The 20,447-nt window shown below is 36.5% G+C and overlaps 6 non-coding genes across 6 annotated transcripts; 2 read left to right on the top strand and 4 right to left on the bottom strand.

Moving 5' to 3' along the window:
- The first annotated feature begins 2,547 nt into the window (after nt 1–2,547).
- Nucleotides 2,548–2,621, top strand: trnat-agu. Its single transcript has one exon. It is a non-coding gene; the product is annotated as a tRNA-Thr (tRNA).
- A 3,644-nt stretch (nt 2,622–6,265) lies between these two features.
- On the bottom strand, nt 6,266–6,339 carry trnat-ugu. Its single transcript has one exon. It is a non-coding gene; the product is annotated as a tRNA-Thr (tRNA).
- Nucleotides 6,340–7,984: 1,645 nt separating this feature from the next.
- trnas-cga lies at nt 7,985–8,066 on the top strand. The gene has a single exon. It is a non-coding gene; the product is annotated as a tRNA-Ser (tRNA).
- An 8,078-nt stretch (nt 8,067–16,144) lies between these two features.
- On the bottom strand, nt 16,145–16,217 carry trnak-uuu. Its single transcript has one exon. It is a non-coding gene; the product is annotated as a tRNA-Lys (tRNA).
- Nucleotides 16,218–18,392: 2,175 nt separating this feature from the next.
- trnal-caa lies at nt 18,393–18,503 on the bottom strand. The gene is made up of 2 exons: nt 18,466–18,503; nt 18,393–18,438 (listed from the first exon to the last, which is right to left on the bottom strand). It is a non-coding gene; the product is annotated as a tRNA-Leu (tRNA).
- Nucleotides 18,504–20,362: 1,859 nt separating this feature from the next.
- Nucleotides 20,363–20,444, bottom strand: trnai-uau. The gene has a single exon. It is a non-coding gene; the product is annotated as a tRNA-Ile (tRNA).
- Between the last annotated feature and the right edge of the window lie 3 nt (nt 20,445–20,447).

Below are 20,447 nucleotides of genomic sequence, written 5' to 3' on the forward strand. Positions count from 1 at the left end.
CACAGAACAAAGAACAGACACACAACACTTAATACACAGATACACACAACACATAACACTTAGACAATACAGCTGCAAGGCACCAGGGGATCGCAGTCTTCAAACAAAAAGAGTAATCCAGTCTCTCCAATTGGATCACAAATTTTGTAAGTTAGGAGAAAAAAAATCGACTATAAAGCCAAAACAAGATTGAAGTCTTTTGAAAAATTTTAGTCTTTTCAAAATGTCCGTTTTTCTTTAGTTCCTTTTCTCTCACTTTTTTAACAATAAATTTTTCATAAATCTATTTTTTTCGGGCATATGAAATTATCGTGGATTCTTTTGGATACTTCAGACAATATCCTATATTAGACAAACCGTAAAAACATCTTCTAATCTTGCATCTTACATCTAAGGTGAGGAAACCAATGTCGCGACGAAATCATCCCACCAAAGGAAATTATCATTAAACAATTAATGCATAACCAAGACACGAACACATATGCAGCCCCTATTGGCTGGCATATGGGACAATCCCAGCAAACAAGGAAGTATCTTAAAACTTACCTTGATGTGTGATCTCCCTTTGGATATTGCTGAAAGTATCTCGCTTCTGACACCAAAACTGTTAGATTTTTATCATGCCCAAACGAAACTTAATTCTTGGAGAGGTTTTCCATATGACCTGCTATGCCCGTGGTGCCTTTCTGATATAAGGCATATAAGCAAACAAACAAAAAAAAATAAATTGGCAATTTAAATCAGCAATTCTCGTCTACGGCCATACCACTCTGAGCTCGATAACGCTCGATCTCGTCTGATCTCGGAAGCTCGCTTGTGCGCTGTGTCTCTTGTAATGACAGCTAATCAGTGAGAGATCTTTCATTTCTTTCTCAGCCAATGGCGCCACTGGTTAGCGCTTTCAGTTGTTAACCAAAAGGCTGGTTTCCAAACCCACCCAGGGACGTTCTGGCTTTTGTTAGACACCAAGCACTGAGTGGACTGAGTGACTGTTGCTGGCAGGGTGGTGCGTCTGGGACAGATACTTTGAGGGTTTCTTTTTTAGCCAATGTTTGTCAGAGACACTGTTCAATTCTAAATGCTTCTTTTAAGCTGAAACTATGACGAACTATAAAAGAATAATAAAGACATCTCTTCATTTCCATTTTCTCGCTTCAGCACTGCTGTGATGGCCGAGAATTCTGGCGTTGGACTCGAAATCCAATGGGGTTTTCCACGCCGGTTCGAATCCGGCTCACAGCGGTTGTGCTTTAAGTTAAAGTGTTGTATGAACCCTCTTATTGCTAAGTGTACAATGGAGTTGATGATTTCATCCAAATATAAACCGCACCCACTGAATGTTACAAAGATTTTCATTTTGAACATAAATAAGCCGCACCTGTCTATAAGCTGCAGGTGCCTACATTAAAACTAATGAACTTTACACAGGCTTTAACGAAAGACAGTGTCTGTTACACGGCTTGTATCTAAAGAGTAAGTCATTGTTCACTGTCTTCCTCCTTCCTTTCACAACAATTTCTCTCGAGTTTATCTTTTGGCATCATCGTGTGTTTAAAAATCACCATCGGTAAAGCTTTTCTCCCGATGCCGTGCAGCTCAGAACACAGTTGAACCTCATGCATATTTATGATTCAGTGAGAGCGCACCCGATTTGATATAAAGAATTTTATTGGTTCACCTGAACCCTTTCGGCAATTTCATTGGTCTAATGTTATGGGGCTCAGTTTTTTGGCTTGAAGCTTGTGAAACCAAGAAAACACAGGAAAATCCATAAATTAGCCGCTTCATTGTTTAAACCGGCGGGGTTGAAAGCGTGGGAAAAAAGTAGCGGCTTATAGTCCGGAATATACGGTATTATATCATGATACTGCATCACTTCTCATGTTACTGTCTCCTAGATTTGTGGCCTTGTATCGTTTATTGTGTGATTTAAATGTTGTTATCTGGCAATATGGGAGTAATACAAACAGACACTCACACACCATAATGGTTAGATGCAGTATTTGATTATATTTTATGATTATATTTTATGATTATATTTTATGATTATATTTTATGATTATATTTTATGATTATATTTTATGATTATATTTTATGATTATATTTTATGATTATATTTTATGATTATATTTTATGATTATATTTTATGATTATATTTTATGATTATATTTTATGATTATATTTTATGATTATATTTTATGATTATATTTTATGATTATATTTTATGATTATATTTTATGATTATATTTTATGATTATATTTTATGATTATATTTTATGATTATATTTTATGATTATATTTTATGATTATATTTTATGATTATATTTTATGATTATATTTTATGATTATATTTTATGATTATATTTTATGATTATATTTTATGATTATATTTTATGATTATATTTTATGATTATATTTTATGATTATATTTTATGATTATATTTTATGATTATATTTTATGATTATATTTTATGATTATATTTTATGATTATATTTTATGATTATATTTTATCAACAGCTGCATAAGTATTTACTGTGTGGCATCGAGGTGCTGTGGCTTAGATGGTTAAAGTGCCTGTCTAGTAAACAGGAGATCCTGGGTTCAAATCCCAGCAGTGCCTGAGGCAGTTGTCCTTTGCTGCTTCCACTTGAGTGCCTTCCAGCGTTTTCTTTATGGCTTGAGATTTAACATTGCAAATGGATAATATGGTTTCTCTGGAGCACTAAATGCAGGCTTTGCTCTGACCCTTTTAAAAGCTTGATAGTATTGTTAGCAATGGAAAAAACTGTGCTTTTATACAAACTTCGAGCCAGCCATTAAGATGAACAGTTACGAGATAGTAAAATACAGCACTAGTCAACATAGGGCTCTGTGGAGCAATGGGTAGCGTGTTGGACTTCTAGATTCAGCAGTAGAGTTATTCAAAGGTTTTAAGTTCTAGTCCCACCAGAGTCGTTGTGCTTTTCCACTTGTCTCTCTAGTAACTTTAATTGTACACCAGGTAGATTGAAGAGCCATATTGCATGTCTGTGCTTTTCGTACTAAACCGAAATGCTTTGTTGGATGCGGTTTTCAAAAATCCTCCTCTTATTCCACGTGTTTCTACCGTGACCAAAACTTTGCTGTACCCTATAAAGATCAGCTGCTCATACCACTTAGAACAGTGGTGCTTAATGTTGGTTAGTTGCAGCTCCTTTTTGTTATTGCTGTAAGCGTGGTACCACGGCCATACAAACTGCAATGAAAATCAGCTGCTCAGAGGCACGATTGAGATTGTTTGGACATGTGCAGAGGAGGGACATGGGGTATATCTGTAGGAGAATGCTGAAGATGGAGCTGCCAGGAAGGAGGAAAAGAGGAAGACCAAGGAAAAGGTTTATGGATGTGGTAAGGGGAAGACATGCAGGTGGTTGGTTTAAAAGAGGCAGATTTTAAGGACAGAGTAGTGTGGAGACGGATGATCCGTTATATATATATTAATTACTTGATATATATATTGGATATATACATATCCGACGGATAATCCTGACTGATACATTTCAAAAATGTTATTCATAAGCAGGTGTGAGCATAACTGCTGTGCTACAACCTTTTCTAAAATTTTGGATATAAAGGGGAGATTTGATATCGGTCTGTAGTTGGACAACTGACATGGGTCAAGGTCAGGTTTCTTAATAAGGGGGTGGATAACTGCCAGTTTGAAGGATTTAGGTACATAACCAGTGCTAATGGAAGAGTTAATTATTTTTAAAACAGGTTTAATTACCTCTGGAGCTATCTGTTTAAAGAAACTTGTAGGCAAGGGATCGAGAATGCAGGTTGATGATTTTGATGAGGAGATTAATGAAATTAAGTCATTCTCATGAATAGGAGTGAAGCTTTGTAGTTGATTGTCCGTTATAATTACACTGCTGTCTACAGGGTTACTTGTAAAATAGTTTGGATTTATATTAACCGTCTGGATTTCTTGCCTGATGTTTTCAATTTTATTATTAAAAAAGTTCATGAAATCATTGCTACCTAATGATGGTGTGCATGTTAGCGCAGTGCTTTTATTCTCTGTTAATTTTGCTACCGTGCTGAATAAAAATCTAGGATTATGCTTGTTATTTTCTATGAGGGTGGAGAAATATGCTGATCTAGCAGCACTAAGAGATTTTCTATAATTTAAGAGGCTCTCCTTCCAGGCTATTTGAAATACTGTTAATTTTGTTTGACGCCATTTACGTTCTAATTTTCGAGTGGTCTGTTTTAAGGTGCGCGTATAATCATTATACCACTGTGCTAATTTTTTCTCCCTGATCATTTTGGTCATTTTGGTCTTAAGGGGAGCTACATCATCTAGAGTGTAACGTAACGTTGTTTCTAGATGCTCAGTGGCCCAGTCGAGCTCTGCGGGGTCTGACGGAGATCTATCTAATATCGTAATTTCGGGAAGATTATTAATAAAACGTGCTGCTGTAGCTGACGTGAAAGTACGCTTAACACGGTAACGTGGTGAGGTAGTAATGCAATGACTTAGGCAAATTTTAAACGAGATTAGATAATGGTCTGAAATAGCTTCAGACTGTGGAATTATGACTACGTTTTTTATTTTTAATCCAAATGTTAACAACAAATCGAGAGTGTGTCCACCACTATGAGTGGGTCCTATAACATTCTGATTGATTCCAACTGAATCTAGAATGGACACAACTGCTGCTCTTAAGGAGTCTTCCTGATTATCAAAATGAATATTAAAGTCACCAACAATTAATGCTTTGTCTAAAGAAGTAGCTACATTTGTAATGAAATCTGCAAATTCTATCAGAAAATCAGAGTAGGGCCCTGGGGTCTATAAATAATAATTAGTGGAATTAACTGACTTGACCTGCTTTCGGACACTGAATATTTTATGTTGGTGTAAAGAACTTCAAATGTTTTACATTTTTGTTTAGTCTTTTGTGTGACGTTTAGATTATTATTATAAATAGCTGCTACTCCACCTCCTCTGCCATTTAGACGGGGTTGGTGTATGTAACTATACCCAGCAGGACTCGCCTCATTTAATGCTACATATTCATTCGATTTAATCCATGTTTCTGTCAAACACATTATATTAAACTCCTGGTCGGTAATAATTTTGTTTATAGTAAGCGCTTTTGGCGTGAGAGATCTAATATTCAACAATCCTATCTTTAGATCAGAGGTGCTGGCTGTGCGTTCAGTCCTATTTAATTTAATGTTAAACAGGTTACTAAAACAGACTTTCTGATAATTCCTATATTTTGGTTTTGCTCGGGGGACAGACACAGTCTCAATTTGGTGGATCCTGAGTGACGACTCTGTGCAGCTAGCAGACGGTCGGTTTAGCCTGTCTGTCTGCTCCCTGGCCTTGGCTCTAGACAGTCACTTGTTAACTAGTGCTGTTCTGAGACTATGACCTATACTACAAGAAATGAGAGCAGCACCTTCCCGGGTGGGATGGATACCGTCCCGCCCTAACAGGCCAGCCTTGCCCTCAAAAATGCTCCAATTATTAATGAAACATTACATACCCATGTAATCAACACCTCAGAATCCACAATTGCCTGGCAGTTGAATCAACACAAGCAGTCTATAAATGGTTATGCCAATGAGACAAAACAGTTGTGCCCATGTTCCTAATCTTTGCTAATCAGAAGATAAGTGTGGGCTTTGGATGTGTGAGCACAAAGTATGGAATGATTCTGTGTCAGGAATATGTGTTGGAACATCTGATTAGGGTACAGCAACGTTTTGTTCAAACGAGTAGAACCATGTGGAACAAGAGGAGATTTTTTTTGAAAACCACAACCGACAAAGCATTTCGGTTTAGTACGAGAAGCACGGACATGCCACATGCAATGTGGCTCTTAAATCTACCTGGTGCACAATAAAAGTTACTAGAGAGACAAGTGGAAAAACACAACGACTCTGGTGGGACTCGAAACCACAACCTTTGAATAGCTCTACCGCTGAGTCTAGCAGTCCAATGCGCTATCCATTGAGCCCTACAGTGCACAGGGCTGTATTTTACTATCTCGTAACTGTTCATCTTAATGGCTGGCTCATAGTTTGCATAAAAGCACAGTTTTTCCCATTGCTAAAAATACTATGATGCTTTTAAAAGGGTCAGAGCAAAGCCTGCAATTCACCATTCAGTGCCCCAGAGAAACCATCTTATCCACTTGCAATGTCAAATCTCAAGCCATGAAGAAAACACTGGAAGGCACTCAAGAAGAAGCAGCAAAGGACAACTGTAACAGGCACTGCTGGGATTTGAACCCAGGATCTCCTGTTTACAAGACAGGCACTTTAACCAACTAAGCCACAGCGCCACGATGCCACACAGTGACTACTCAGCCAGCTGTTGTAATTCTTTGCTCTTAGATTTAGAAAAAAAATATTGCTTGGACATATGCATTCAAACTAACAGCTAATAAGGCAGAAGCATAGATTTGATTTTTGTCTTGATGCTAGTTCTACCATTAATTTGAGACTTGCTAAGGTCCTCAACATAAAATATGGTCAAGTGCAAATATAGTTAAATATAGTTATAAGATACATATCGACAAACAATAGCCATGCCATAGCAGTGAAAACGTTCTATCTAATATCTGGTCATAGTTTTAACAAACCACCAAAATTCTGTTGAAATTAGCATGCAACACACAACTGTTGACAGCAAATGCTCTGAGGGTCCTACTCTTCCAGCAATAACAAAGCAGTGCTGCAACTAACAAACATTAGGCACCACTGTCCACAGTAGCAATTGATCTTGATTGTTTACTCTTGGACCCATTTGTGTTGTATTTGTATATTACCCATACATTAATTGTACATCTAATTGTGGTTCCTTTTGGACTAACTAAAAAACAGGAATAAAAGGAATAAAAGGAATAAAAGGATTAGGCATCGAGGGAGAAGAGAATAAAATATTTAAATATGCGGATGACACAACCCCATTGGTCAAAAATCTGGTGAAAAAAGCAATGCAAACGGTACAAAAGTTCTGTAGGGGATCAGGAGCCAAAATAAAAAAAAATTCTAATCTATGATATATTTTATACACATCATCTGTGCCATTGTGGGCAGAAAGAAGGCTAAAAAAGTTTTTTAGATTTTTTATGGGAAGGGAAGCCAGCAAGAATTGCATACAACACCTTAATGGGAGCAATAGAGAAGGAAGAATTGGGGTTAATAGATGTGGAACAAATGATAAATGAAAATGATAAAAAAGTACATGGATGAATAAAGCAACGCGTCATGGAAAGCAAAAATGGGGTTTTAAACAAGTGAAGCAAGTGAAGCAACTTCGAACTTGGAGACAACATATTGTGGATGAAAACAAAGAATTACATAACAGAGGGGTTTCTAGATTTTTATAAAAAACTGTTGAGGGCCTGGGCAAATTTTTTGACTCATGTACATTCGATTTGCTTTCATGCTTAATTTAAGGATGAACATCTACTGTGGTGAATAAATTGTGATAAAAGTTTTACTTGAATAGCAGAAAAGGCATATAAGCAAACAAACAAAAAAAAATAAATTGGCAATTTAAATCAGCAATTCTCGTCTACGGCCATACCACTCTGAGCTCGATAACGCTCGATCTCGTCTGATCTCGGAAGCTCGCTTGTGCGCTGTGTCTCTTGTAATGACAGCTAATCAGTGAGAGATCTTTCATTTCTTTCTCAGCCAATGGCGCCACTGGTTAGCGCTTTCAGTTGTTAACCAAAAGGCTGGTTTCAAACCCACCCAGGGACGTTCTGGCTTTTGTTAGACACCAAGCACTGAGTGGACTGAGTGACTGTTGCTGGCAGGGTGGTGCGTCTGGGACAGATACTTTGAGGGTTTCTTTTTTAGCCAATGTTTGTCAGAGACACTGTTCAATTCTAAATGCTTCTTTTAAGCTGAAACTATGACGAACTATAAAAGAATAATAAAGACATCTCTTCATTTCCATTTTCTCGCTTCAGCACTGCTGTGATGGCCGAGAAGTTACGGCGTTGGACTCGAAATCCAATGGGGTTTTCCCACGCCGGTTCGAATCCGGCTCACAGCGGTTGTGCTTTAAGTTAAAGTGTTGTATGAACCCTCTTATTGCTAAGTGTACAATGGAGTTGATGATTTCATCCAAATATAAACCGCACCCACTGAATGTTACAAAGATTTTCATTTTGAACATAAATAAGCCGCACCTGTCTATAAGCTGCAGGTGCCTACATTAAAACTAATGAACTTTACACAGGCTTTAACGAAAGACAGTGTCTGTTACACGGCTTGTATCTAAAGAGTAAGTCATTGTTCACTGTCTTCCTCCTTCCTTTCACAACAATTTCTCTCGGGAGTTTATCTTTTGGCATCATCGTGTGTTTAAAAATCACCATCGGTAAAGCTTTTCTCCCGATGCCGTGCAGCTCAGAACACAGTTGAACCTCATGCATATTTATGATTCAGTGAGAGCGCACCCGATTTGATATAAAGAATTTTATTGGTTCACCTGAACCCTTTCGGCAATTTCATTGGTCTAATGTTATGGGGCTCAGTTTTTTGGCTTGAAGCTTGTGAAACCGAGAAAACACAGGAAAATCCATAAATTAGCCGCTTCATTGTTTAAGCCGCGGGGTTGAAAGCGTGGGAAAAAAGTAGCGGCTTATAGTCCGGAATATACGGTATTATATCATGATACTGCATCACTTCTCATGTTACTGTCTCCTAGATTTGTGGCCTTGTATCGTTTATTGTGTGATTTAAATGTTGTTATCTGGCAATATGGGGAGTAATACAAACAGACACTCACACACCATAATGGTTAGATGCAGTCTGAATATCAACACTAGAAATACCATCTAGAAATTATTTCTAGATGGGATTTTCCAGAAAAAAACAGCAGTTAGAAATGCACACCTTTCGTTAATCACTATTTTGTGTCTTGTGTATATGTTTTACACTGTTTTGTGTTGTCTTGCACTGTCCTGTGTTGTTTTTAAGAGGGGGATTGGGACTGAAGACCTGCCACTGTATAAACTATTAGAGAGAACGAGTAACGCTGTGCAGATCTACTGTGTATTTTATTTATTTATGTACAAAAATATACAATGTTATAACTATAATCTATAAAAATATTTATAAAGAGATCACATTTTTAGGTTTTATGTGATGATGGAGGAAGCTGATCTAAGGCACTTGGTGACGGCTGAGGGAACGCGCTTGAATGTGATCTTCTTCTGCTTCAGGATCAGTTGCAAAACAAAGCCCAGGTGCTCGTAAGCTCTTAGTAAACGCTTCATGGAGAAAACATGAAAAGGAAAAGCATTTAAACACATGCAAAGATTATTAAATACAACATACTCTAAAATTAAAACACCCCCAAATACACAGGACCAAAAACAGTGTTATTAAAAAAGGGGCTTCTCTGCATTTAATTGATGCTTTTTCTAAAACAACTCATATAAAGTGACAAGAAAATTCCTTTGGGGTTTTTAGTCACTTACTTTACAAAAACATGCTGTATGTTACCACTGAAATGTTGCAGTAGTTCTATATTGTAAATTTGGACTTTTTAACTGAAGATCAAAGCATGAAGTAAAAGAAATTAATAACACTAATAATAATAATAATAAGAAGAAGAAGAAGAAGAAGAAGAAGAAGAAGAAGAAGAAGAAGAACTGCATTAGATATAGAAAAAGTTTAATTGTACCCCACAGTTCACATTGACAATTGTCAGTCTCACACTGCCCTCTAGTGGCACTATCAGTGCTTAATTTTTGCTTAATTCTGTGTAAAAACTATTAATCATCTGTTTGTTTTATACTATTTCCTCTCTCTCTCTCTCTCTCTCTCTCTCTCTCTCTCTCTCTCTCTCTCTCTCTCTCTCTCTTTTTTTCTCTCAGACCAGAGTACAGATGTGTGATATTAAGGAGATGTGTGAGGATGTTATCAGTGTGTCTGGTTACAAACTACTGATGTTTTTGGGAGTGTGGATGAGAGAGCTGGTCTCATAGAAAATGATTATTAAGTTACTGAAAATAATTTGCATTGTTTAGTGGCTGTTTCTCTGATGTAGTGACTGGCAGAGTAATGAAAATACTCCACCATGTACAATAATTGAGTGACAGTAGGTGGCGCAATAATGACTTTGTTTATTCATGACATAAGAATTAATGATGTCAACATTAATAAAAAAAACACAAAGGTAAAGGAGAGAGATCTCAAAGTAAGCTACCTAGTAGCTGAACTCGTAGCCTAATCAAAAAAAGCCCCACACTGTGACAGAGACATTAATGCTACCTGCCTGCAAAGCCGCTGATTTGTATTAAAACAGTTTATACATATTTCATAGAAGTATTGTATCGAAGATACTCGTCTTGAAAGTACTCTGTATCGGATTGAAAAGAAAATGATTGGTATCGCTCATCACTATCGACGACACCAGTTGAAATACTTGACTCTGTGTGCTGTGATGTGAAATCAGACACGGGACTGCAGACTGCAGCTCACTGGAAGTATTTAATGTTTCTTCTAAAAAACACACAACAAATCAGCAGCCGCTGTGGTGATATTTCACTTATTGTGTGTGTGGTAGACTTATCACCATGTGCCCTCGCATTCATAAAAATACAAACAAAAGTGTAAAATATTCACACAGATAGATAAAGAAACCTCACACAAAAACTTCAGTGAGAAAAATAAAAAATTATTTCGGCTGCTTCCTTTAGGGGGCGCCACAGCGGATCATCCTCCTCCACACTACCCTGTCCTCTATTTCTGCTTCTTTCAACCAAAAATATATAATAAATAAATATAAAAGTAATTAATATAAAATTAAACCAGTTTATCATAAATTTAGGAAAAACCCACCACTCCAATGAGATTACAATACAGAAAGGGAAGAGGAGGAGTCAGGACAGGAAGTGACATCAGCTTCTATTATCAAGGCATTTAAGAGAAGCACCCATTTTGATCAGGCAACTACATTTATAAACACAGATATGAGTATAAACAAGACAAATCAACAGTTTAGTATGAATTGAAACAGGACATGTAAATTGAACAGGGTAAATTATACACCTGTTACATACATCTATAGGTTTAAAACGAGGAAAAGGTTTGTTACGGCACATGCGATGTGGGCGTGGCTAAATGACGCTGATGTGAAACGGAATCCAGAGATTCATCGTGTTTTATCTGTAAGTTTTACCGTCAAATCTTTCCATTCAACATGTTTCTATTATTTATACAGTAATATTCTTATAGGAAAGCTTTTTTAACAAGATTGAAGCCTTTTATGCTTTTGAAGACGTCATGGAAGTATTTCTTCCCGTGATGCATTGCGAGATGCATAAATTAATCAGTTAAAATAAATATAAAATTGTAAAGAAGTAAACATGAAAAATTACAGTATTGTGTTCAAAATGACGCTTTAACACTACAATTTACAATATAATGTATATATTGTAATCAAATTAAGTGAGTGAACTTTTTCATCTACCATGATCATGTGAATTGTAAAGATCTCTTGGTATAAATACAGTGTATGAAATATTAGAGTTTGGTCTGGGTCGGAATACACGCTCATGCCGAAATTCACCTGCTGTGTGTGTTACCAGTGGGTGAACTAAATAAATGGAAGATTGCGTGTGTGTTCCTGACTTGGGTCTTTTTACTATTTAACACTGACTTGCAGTAATAACTCTATTTTTGTGTTAAAATATATCATTTTTTAATATATAATTTAATGTTACAGCATATTTGTTTTATATTCTGTCTCTCTGTTAAAATAAATCTAATATAAAAATTCTAAACTGTTAATTTCTTTGTAAGGGGGTAAATTTACAAAAATCTTTTATTTCTTTAACTGCATCAGGGACGAGCATCTTGTTGACAGCGGCTTTGCAGGCAGGTAGCATTAATGTCTCTGCCACAGTGTGGGGCTTTTTGATTAGGCTACGAGTTCAGCTACTAGGTAGCTCACTTTGAGATCTCTCTCATTCACCTTTGTGTTTGTCATGAATAAACAATGTCATTATTGCGCCACCTACTGTTACCCAATTACTGTACATGGTGGAGTATTTTCATTACTCTGACAGTCACTACATCAGAGAAACAGCCACTAAACAATGCAAATTATTTTCAGTAACTTAATAATTTTTTTTGGAGCAATATGAGACCAGCTCTCTCATCTACACTCCCAAATACATCAGTTGTTTGTAACCGTATCATACAAATAAATAGTTTAAAAATCATACATTGTGATTTCGGATTTTTTTATTTTAGATTATGTCTCTCACAGTGGACATGCACCTACGATGACAATTTCAGACCCCTCCATGATTTCTAAGTGGGAGAACTTGCAAAATAGCAGGGTGTTCAAATACTAATTTTCCTCACTGTATGTATATTTTGCAATGTTTCTTCTTATTTACATCTGTAAAAAATACCAAGGCTAAAAGGTAAATAAAACCTGTTTTCCACACTCTTTATTGTTCTTTACCAGGTCGTAAGTGTTCCACCTGCTGCAAGTGTTCCACCTGCTTTACTCCACTCCTACTGCTGTAGCGCCCTCTACCTCCACCCCCACCATTATACAGCCTGCACTTACATTATCACTGCTCATTCATTATTTTCATATTTCAGTATTTACTCCACACGCAATTATCTCTGGAACGTCCCCAAAGCCTTTTATAGTCATATTGTCTTTTATTGAATAGAAGATCATTTGTGTTTTCTTTAAAAGGGAAATCAGATCTTTACATTTCCAGCACATGTGTGATTTTACATGATTTTACAAGTCACGGTTTGGTGAATCCTTCAGCAACAATTCAGCAGCCAAACCTAATGTAAATGTACCAATGCAGATTCCTGTCATTTAAAAAGATCTTCATATGTCATTATTATCATCATTATTATGCTTAAGTTCATAATATACAATATGTGTCTTTACAGCCTGGTAGTCAAAGTTCATCTCCTTCAGCCAGTCCTTCATCTGCATCCAGACCTGCTGTTTCTTCCAGTTCTGCTCCTTTAACCATTTCTTCCTGGTGTTTTGAGTCACTCAGAGACTTGATATTATTTTACCATTTATTTTGTGGATTTACTACTATTATAATCTATAGTTATTTATCATTAGGTTGTTGTTTCAGACCCAATTAGGATCATTTTTTAAATCTTTGTACTTGATTATATCTATTGTTAATTAACCTTTATTAATATATACATTGATTTGTAATATTGTAGCATTTTCAGTAATTAAAAATAAAATGTTTTATTGTTTATAGAACAGTGACTCGTGAATTATTCTGTGAACCTGCTGAACCCATTATCATCCTCATTATTATTATTATTATTATTATTATTATTATTATTATTATGTAGAATATAAATATAAAAGATAAATACAGAACATGTCCCATATAATGAAAAAGAGACTTTTGTTAAAAAAGTGTTAAAGGTTAAATAAGTACATTAACAAAAGAAATAAACATGCATTTTATGCACTTTATTGGAATTTCCAGTAAAAAATCAGTCAAATCACAAAGATATTAATGAACATGAGTGACAAGTGATGTATTTTTATTCACATCATCAGTATTTGTGTGCACTATTGAGGGATTCGAACCAGCGTCATTCACATCAGAGATTCTCTCTGGGAAGCACAAAAGGCAGTTTGCTATAAAATATATACATCAATCTGCCAACAACCATAAGAAATGTGCAAGACATGTTTCCATTACCTTTTCTTTTTCTTCCATTTTACATTTTTCTTTCTCTTTTTCCTGTTTTTCCTTCTTTCCCTTCTTTTCCCTCTTCCCACCCCTTAACAGACTATTGATCCCAGCTTCACACAGCTCACATCCTCAACTCTCAGTCTCACACTGCCCTCTAGCGGCACTATCCGGACGTGCTTTATGCTCCATTCTGTACTAATGTGACTTCTGTTTGTGTTTTTTAGCAGTGATTCTCAATCTTTTTCTGCCATTTACCACTTCAGAGGGGTGGATTTTTAAACCCACTTGTCCTCTGTCACCTTAAAAAAGTATAATAAAATACTTCAAGTTGAAAAATGTCTAATTTATTAAACTAACCAATTCTAAATGATCATCAACTAGCATCAAAAACAAAAATAGAGAAAAGAAAGGTGTAATTGTGTTATCACTTTGCCTTTCTGTCACTTTGCAATCTGTGTAAAATAGAGCAAATGCATACATCTTTTAACAACTGAGTTGTAGACTTGATACTGTCACTCTGACAGATGAGATCTGTATTTAATTTTCAGTTTAGCAACATCTAAAAGTTTAAAAATAAGATGTGGCAAAAGGAACAGGATAACACAAACCACAATTATATTTTCTTTAAAGATGAATTTTTGGTTTATTGCTTCTACCATCTACGTTTTTTTGTCTGCTTGTGCTGAATTACCTGTTTGCTTGTTTTTTGTGATCAATGTCACACATTTATCCATTGAATAGATTTTCACAACATTGTTTGTGTTGCTTTGTGTGTATGAACTTTATTCATGGTGAAATTTATTAATGAAGAACAAATAAATAAATAAATAAATCCTGCCGTTCATTGCGCCCACCTGTCATATCTTTATTCTCCACTAGAGGGCCCACACTTTGAGAACCACTGAGCTAGGCTAACTAGCCGGCTAACTAATCTTAGCTTTAATAGTCTTCATCCTCAGTCTAAATATTCTACATTTAGTGAGTTATAAACACAATATAAGTGTCTGACGAATGTATTTGGTTTTGGTCAACTTTCAATTAAATATTCTAAGAAACTAGTTAACACAAAAACAGCGCTAGCAAACCCGGCTAGCATGAGGCTAATGATGATGTCTCCTACACCATTAGCCGAAAGGTCCATTTCTGCTCACTGCAACATTTCTGGAAATATTATCTCTCATTTATTCTTTATTTTTTAGTCAAATTTAGACTAAACGGAGCTCTTTACTGATGTGGTGTGGAAAAGTCACGTGTCCCAATACATTTGGTCACACAGTGTAGATCAGACGCAGGATTGGTCTGTTTTGTGTACATGCAGGATTCAGGAGCATTTTTATTTTTTATCATATTGATATTTAAAGTTAGTTTTGTATTAAACTTGTTCAAACCTAGAAGCCTTTTTCTAAGACGCACCACCCAGTAACAGTCACTCGTTCCTCCACTTGCTCTCAGCTCAGGTTGGTGTGCAGCACGGCAGCACTTGGTGTCTAACAAAAGCCACTATCACATCCCTGGGGGGCCTCGAACCACCAACCTTTCAGTTAACAGCCAAACGCACTGACCGATTGCACCACAGAGACATTAGCATTTTTTTTTTTTTGGTCATTTTGAAAGCTACATTGGCACATAAACATTAAAAAAATAAACCCTGTGTCTCTGATTGTATTATTCCCCATTCTACTGGATCCACTGCAGTTTACTGGGTGGCACCTAAAACATCAGATCCTGGGAGATGCACAGGCTAAAACTCAGACACACACACACACACACAAAAACCCTCACCACAACCGATAGTTCAAACCACATACAGAAAATAAACTCCTGAAATGTTTAATCAGATTTATTAATAATAACAAAATACAAATTCAATACCTGTGCCTTCTTTGCTAAAATATATATAATTCTGAAATATTATTTGTACCTTTGTGTGTTTGCATCTATTACATTTTATTATTTGACATCTTTGTAGTTTTTCCGGTAATCAAAAATAAAATGTTTTATTGTTCATATAACAGTGACTCGTGAATTATTCTGTAAACCCACAGCATCTTCTGTGTTGCCTGTCCAGAGTAAAAAACAACCCTATGTATTCACAATTCAAGTTTCAGTGACACGTCAAATAATGTCACAGTTAAAGTATGTTTAAACCAATGATATTTGCATGGGAGGATCATGGGAATATCTTTTGGGTTCAAACAAAGACGACTATTGTCACAGCCATTTGTTGGTCAAAATTACCACCATAAAGGATGCTTACCACAGTGAGACTAAAGCATTATATACTCATGTATGGGTAGGATAGGAAAACATCTGGAATATCAGAGGAAGAGTCATGGCATTTTGACATAAAGGGAAGATTCAGACAAACTTTTGATTTTCCACCAATAAGAACCAACAACCATTAGCTTTTTAACGCCCGAACAGGGACTTGAACCCTGGACCCTCAGATTAAAAGTCTGATGCTCTACCGACTGAGCTATCCGGGCTCTGCTCACATGTCTGCTGTTGCAACACCTGGCCTCAATAAAATACTTGTCTCTGTGCAAAAAAACAAACTTGAAAACAAACTTGACATTTCATCACAGAACAAATGACTGACACTAAGTTCATTATTTCACTGTATGGTGTAACAGATTGTTTCCTGTACATATGAAAACTAACTCTTGAATCTTAATTACACCAACAATCAGGAACTTTAAATGCGGAAAATTTCAGAGACTGCAACGTGACCATCAGACTCCATTTGTCATTACAACCGTGACGAGAAACATGCAAAGCCAACTCTGTGCCATGAGGCAGGTTCCTGCAGCAACTCTGACCTGTTGGCACAACGTTAGCGCATCTGACTCCAGATCCAAACATTGTGTGTTCAAATCACGTCGAGGTCATGGTTGCAGCGCTCTTGCTTTGTGGCCTCTTTTAGCAGCTGTTCTATCTTTGATTGTCTAATGTGGAGACTGAATTTGTCCAAAGTGGAGTCTGTCTCATCAAATTAACATTACTATATTATAACCCTCCTATAACATGTTACCAAGCTTTGTCAGGTTTGACTCGCTAAAGGACTTGGAGGAGATGAACTGAGATGATCAGTCAAAGGGAAATTAAAATGTATCTTTATTTTAAAACTGTTATGGACTATGAATTAATATCCTTCTAAAAGTTGCTAAGTAACACCATGACATCATTGTGCGATGACGTCATTTCGTCGTTGAAGTGCAAGACTGCGACTTTATGTTACAAAGTATATAGAAAATGTAGTACAGTAAAACCCCATTGTACAAACAACCTATAGTACGAGCAAACGGAGATACGAGCGACCTTGCTCGCAAAATTTTACCCTATTTCACTAGCAAATTTCGAAGGCACGAGCAAACCCATGCTGCAGGTTCCCCGTTTTCGGCGGAGTGAAGCATCAGTCGCATAGATGATGACGTATCACTCGGTCGCTCTCGTTGTTCAGTGCAGCAAAAACATAACTTTTTTGTGTTATATTTTTATTTCACTAGAAATCTTGAAAAATGTCTCCCCAGAAAATCAGTGATGGTGCTGTGAAAAGGAAAGTAAATAGAATTACCATGGAAACCGAGAAGGTTACGAGCATGGTACGCATCTCACACTCGCAATTAACCACTACCACATGATTAAGTGTTCAATTATGTTTACATTACGGTAATGTGCAGAACAGTACAAATACTTTTTAAGTGCAGAAATAAGCGATCGAATGAGATCTCGGAACGGATTAAATCGCTTTTACATTCATTCTTACGGAGAAAATCGGTTCGAACGTACGAGCAAATGGACACATGAGCAATTTTCAAGAACGAACTATGCTCGTACAACGAGGTTTTACTGTACAGAGTCTCTGTATTTTCTGAGCAGCGCTGCAGCGCCCCCTGTCACCAAACAGGTGAACACTTCCCAATAAAGAACAATCAATCAATCAGTGTATGTTCAAGGCTGGTCAGGGAACATTGATGGATACAGATAAGACACTATACAGTGCATTTGAAGAAAACATTCACTTGTTTTAAGGTCAGTGTTACTCTGATATAATTTTAATTTTTTATTTTTTTTAGAACGATCACAAAAACACAATGAATTTTCTCAAATTGTCGGGTAATCTCAGCAAAAATATAATTATTATTATATAAATTGTAAATTGTATGTGTTATGTTCAAAAATAGATTAAATAACAAAGGTGCATATGACATACATATTAGGTCTAAACATCAAGCATCGATTTTAGATGCATCTTCAATGGAATGAATTTGTGTAGGCAGAACACATCAATAAAAAGGAACTACATACCTGTTTTTACTAACGAGCCTTACTCCCTTTCCACTTGGTCTCCTGAACACACAACATATGTACCTTTCTCCTCTCCATCATATCAGCTACCTCTCTCCCTTTACCAGTAATAGTAATTGGGACCGGCACTAAGAGTGCACTGGCTTGTGCAACCCTATTGGCTGGGTTTTTCCTATCGATCTGTCTAATTTATATATCCATCTTCCTGCTAGTCTGTATTAACAGTTTTTTTCTGGCTGTTTTTCCCACTATTTGGTAACCATCTACTTGTTTATTCTGTATGTCTGTGTTTGAAATACAAAGGGGAATAATTATTTCATTATTGTTTTGATTTCTAATGAAAATAAAGTCACTGTCAGAAGTGGGATTCGAACCCACGCCTCCATGTGGAGACCAGAACACTCAGTTTCCTGGAAGGTATTGAACCTTGAGTCTGGCGCCTTAGACCGCTCGGCCATCCTGACATACAAGCCTGTGTTTTTATCCCCTTAGTGGCTGAAAAAACTATTTTTGCAAGTTTCTGTCTACTTGTTTGTCTTATCTATTCTTCTTTTTGTGTTTCTTATCTATCTACATCAGTCTTATCTTTTTTTCTGTCTGAATGCATATATATGCCTGCTCATCTTTCCTATCAATCTATTGATCTCTAATTTATATATCCATCTGCCTGAAAATGAAGTTAGTGTCAGAAGTGGGATTTAAACCCATGCATCCATATGGAGACCCGAACACTCAGTTTCCTGGAATGTATTGAACCTTGAGTCTGGTACTTTTCAAATATTACTCTGTCTGTCTATCTATCTATCTATCTATCTATCTATCTATCTATCTATCTATCTATCTATCTATCTATCTACATAACGTGTGTTGCACTGGAGGATTAATTTCGCCTCTTTTATATTTATTTATTTATTTATTTATTTATTTATTTATTTATTTATTTATATTTTAATTAAAAATGATCAAACAGAAATGTTTTATACAAAAAAAACTAATTAAACATTTTGTTACCTAGTAAATGTATGCAGGCTGAACAACAACCATAGAAGATCCACATATAGAACACAAGCAGAGAAAAGATGATGATCAGGAATGTCTCTGTTCTCAGTCATGTTTACATCACTGACTCCTCTGTCTCATTCATGTTAACCCCAAACTCTTGTTGCCTTCTGACTGCTTATTGTTGACTTCGTAAACTAGTCTACATCTGTGGTGTGTGAGAGCCAAACAGAAAAATTGCCATTGGTTTCCCTTTGATGCACGCAAGCCACAGTGGCCTTAAGGCAGAACCTTGTGTAGTCATGGTTAAGTGGGTAAGGTGACGGATTTGAAATCCATTGGGGTTTTCCTGCACCATGTTAAAATCTTGCCTACGTTTGTTTCTTACACATTTCCCACAGCTTGTTCTGCCAGAACACAGCTCTTTAACACTGCAGCAGAACTATTTTAAGTCAACCCCGTAGATAATTAAACCGCAAACGAAATACGTCTGCTACATTTGCGTGTTCAAGTCTTCTGTTGCTTGTTTGATACTGAAATATTTTGGCAAAATTTCACTGAATATCGAAGACTCATCCAAATGCTTGAGCATGTCTTTGGACAAAAATAGTTGAAACCTCGCTGTGACACACCAGTCTAGCTTTCATTTGACATTACTGGCTTGAACACTTGTTTTGTTATCATGATCGTTAAGCATGGTCTCTCATTTGAACAGAATCTGATTCCAGGAATGGCACAAAAGTGTGCAGCTGTGTGGCTAAATCTGTGTGTAAATAAAGTGCAAAGGGAAAAAAATGCAATGTCAATCTGCTAGTTTTCTCAGATTCTTTATTTTATCGTTTCTATAGTGGCATTTTATCTTATTAATTCAATTAGGAGATGGATCATAGATGAACCATGACACTCTTATTTACAGCGTTTGTGAAAGAAAAAGTGTCACATAAAAGTAAATCAGTGTATTGCATAATGTGAACAAGTGAAAAGGACAGATTTTACAACAATGCTGTACAGAGTACACTGATCTGCATAATCCAGTCCTTTATTGTTTTCTGAAAATAAGCTTAGTATGTGTGTTTTGGACCTATCTGGTTGTTCGGAGAAATAAATACAAATCTTGACAAACTAAAAGAAAAACTGTGTGCAGTGCAGGATAACCTTTGTATTCTATTTGACAAGAGCTCGTGAGACTGTTTAACATAGAGCTAAAACGAGCACCTTTTGACTAGCATTTGCAGCGACCCTCGATCTCGATGGATCTAGGCTTTGGACCCGCTGATTAAATTCTGCAGTATTTACGGAAGGAGATTTGACCAAATTTATAAAGTGGCAGCGGTGGGATTCGAACCCACGCCTCCAAAGAGACTGGAGCATAAATCCAGCGCTTTAGACCACTCGGCCACGCTACCAGT

This window comes from Silurus meridionalis, chromosome 3 (assembly GCF_014805685.1).
Source record: "Silurus meridionalis isolate SWU-2019-XX chromosome 3, ASM1480568v1, whole genome shotgun sequence".
NCBI classification, from domain to species: Eukaryota; Metazoa; Chordata; class Actinopteri; order Siluriformes; family Siluridae; genus Silurus; species Silurus meridionalis.